Source organism: Bos taurus, chromosome 27, assembly GCF_002263795.3.
Source record: "Bos taurus isolate L1 Dominette 01449 registration number 42190680 breed Hereford chromosome 27, ARS-UCD2.0, whole genome shotgun sequence".
Classification (NCBI taxonomy): Eukaryota; Metazoa; Chordata; class Mammalia; order Artiodactyla; family Bovidae; genus Bos; species Bos taurus.
The window spans coordinates 44766768-44769402 of NC_037354.1; positions in this window are offsets into that span (position 1 = coordinate 44766768).

Consider the following 2635-nt stretch of genomic DNA (forward strand, 5'->3'; position numbering starts at 1 on the left):
ATGTTTGACTGGTTTGATCTACTTGCAATCCAAAGGATTCTCAAGAGTCATCTCCAATACCACAATTTGAAAGCATCAATTCTTTGGCACTCAGCCTTCTTTATGGTCCAACAATCACATGTATATGACTACTGGAAAAACCATAGCTTTGACTATATGGACCTTTGTCAGCAAAGCAATGTCTCTGCCTTTTAATATGCTGTCTAGGTTTGTTATAGCTTTTCTTCCAATGAGCAAGTGTCTTTTAATTTCATGGCTGCAGTCACCATGTGCCATGATTTTGGAGCCTAGGAAAATAAAATCTGTCACAACTTCTCCTTTTTCCCCTTCTATTTGTCATGAAGTGATGGGACCAGATGCCATGATCTTCGTTTTCTGAATGTTGAGCTTTAAGCAGCTTAGTTTTTACTTTGCTGTTTCACCCTCATCAAGTATTAATACCACTTAATTATTATCAACTTTACCATCTGCCTATTAACTTTATTCTACCTTTGTGAAAATTGTACCTCAAGAAAGTTAAATAACTTGCAAAGTACATCCACATTGTAAGTGATATACTTGAAATTTTAGACCAGGTGGGATTATGCTTTAACTCATGATCAAGCAACTAGGCGGCTTCCTTCATGCTGCATTGACTTCCCATCATAAGAGATTGTCACACATACTTGGGACCAACAAAAGATGAAAAACTAGGAAACTAGGAAGCAAAAATTAATAACTGGGGAAATAATTGGGGAAAAATGAAAATATTTATCACCCATGAAACAAACAGAATGCAAAAGAATACAAACTTTAAGGTTACAACTGTGTAAAAATAATATAAACAAGTTAATAATAATATGTAAATGTGAAAACAAATTCTTTTCTTAGTGATAAGATTATGGAAAAATTTTGTGTTTGTTGTTAACTTTTACTAGCTTTAATTTTCTTTCTGGTCTTTTTATACTGAACATGTATCAACACTAGGGTATGTGGAGACAGATGAAGGAATTCACCTGGTGGTGGTGGTTTAGTGGTTTAGTTGCCAAGTCATGTCCGACTCTTGTGACTCCATGGGAGTAGCCTGCCAGGCTCCTCTGTCCATGGGATTCTCCAGACAAGAATCCTTGAGTGGGTTGCCATTTCCTTCTCCAGGGGATCTTCCTGACTCAGGAATTGAACCTGGGTCTCCTACATTGCAGGCAGATGATTTACTGACTGAGCTATGAGGGAAGCCCAAAATTCACTTGACTCTCCTTTAAATTAGGATAATCATAGGATTGACCAGGAGTCTGCAAACAGTGTTTCAAGGTTCTCCTATAGCTTTCTATTTTCCTTGCTAACAATCCTCAAATTTCTTTAAAATGAAAAGTGTTACCAATCTCATGGAACTAAAGATGCTTTATCCAAGCTGGTTATAACTATTTATCTCATTCTTTGTCATCTTATGCAGTCCATGGGATCACAAAAAGTCAGACACAACTGAACCACTGAGCATGCACACCGATTCCCAGCTGCTCTTATACACAGAAATGGACATATTATCTGATTTTAGCCAATTGGACATAAAGAGAGACAACTTGGGAATCCAAGGATTTTACTTCTTAACAAAAGGAAGATCTCTTTTCTTCCTGCCTTCCTGTTTAGGATGGGATGTGGTGATATCCTGTTTGCCTGGGGCTACAACTGCAGCTTCCCAGGAGGGAAGGATGAGAGATGAGCAAAAAATACCCACATCCCTGGTATAATTTAAATGCTGGTTAAAGAGCTATATACTCCATAATTTATTTGTTTAAAAAAAAAAAAAAAACAACTTTTGTCTATTAAAGCCATGTTTGGTAGAGTGTTCTGTTGGTGGTGGTAGTTTAGCCACTCAGTCGTGTCTGACTCTTGTGACCCCATGGACTGTAGCCCACCATGGGATTTCCCAGGCAAGCATACTGGAGTGGGTTACCATTTCCTTCTCCAGGAGACCCACATTTTCTGCACTGCAGGTGAATTTTTTTACCACTGAGACACTGAGGAAGCCCCAGAGTGTTCTGTTACCTGCAGCTTAAATTTTTCCTAATGGATTCAAGGTCCTTTACCTCATAAGCTGTGGTTTCCATTGTGTGGAAGATGCAAGAAGGTGGAAAGCTAGGTATTAGCTTACTCTGGTACAGGCTTTCCATAAACCTCCATGAAAGCAGAATTTTGATGTAAACCTTCAGACCACAGCTGAAAAGACTTGCTAAGGAGCAGAGTAAAAATCTGTAAAGCAACAGGGAACTTAAAAGATCCACAAATGCCTATTTTTAAATTCTGCTTCTCAAACATGAATATATTAAAGTTATTGAAGCCTTTCTACAGATGATATTTGGGCTGGCATTTCTGTAAGTGGAAGAGATTATCTTTTGCTTACAATTTGTCACTTCTAACTGACTGTAGATCACAGCAGTTTAGAAGCTTAACCCCTTTAAGTTAGACTCTTTTCCAGTATTTAGAAAAATCCTTTCAGCAGGCTGATAAAAATAGCAGCAGCAAAGCAATTAGATGTAATCCCAAACAGCTGCAGTCCAAGTCAGACCTATAAATGCTTTCTCCTATTTTAGATACACAGAACTCAAAATTCTCCTGTAAGGTCCTGACAAAGTGAAAAGTTGCTCCAAATAATATT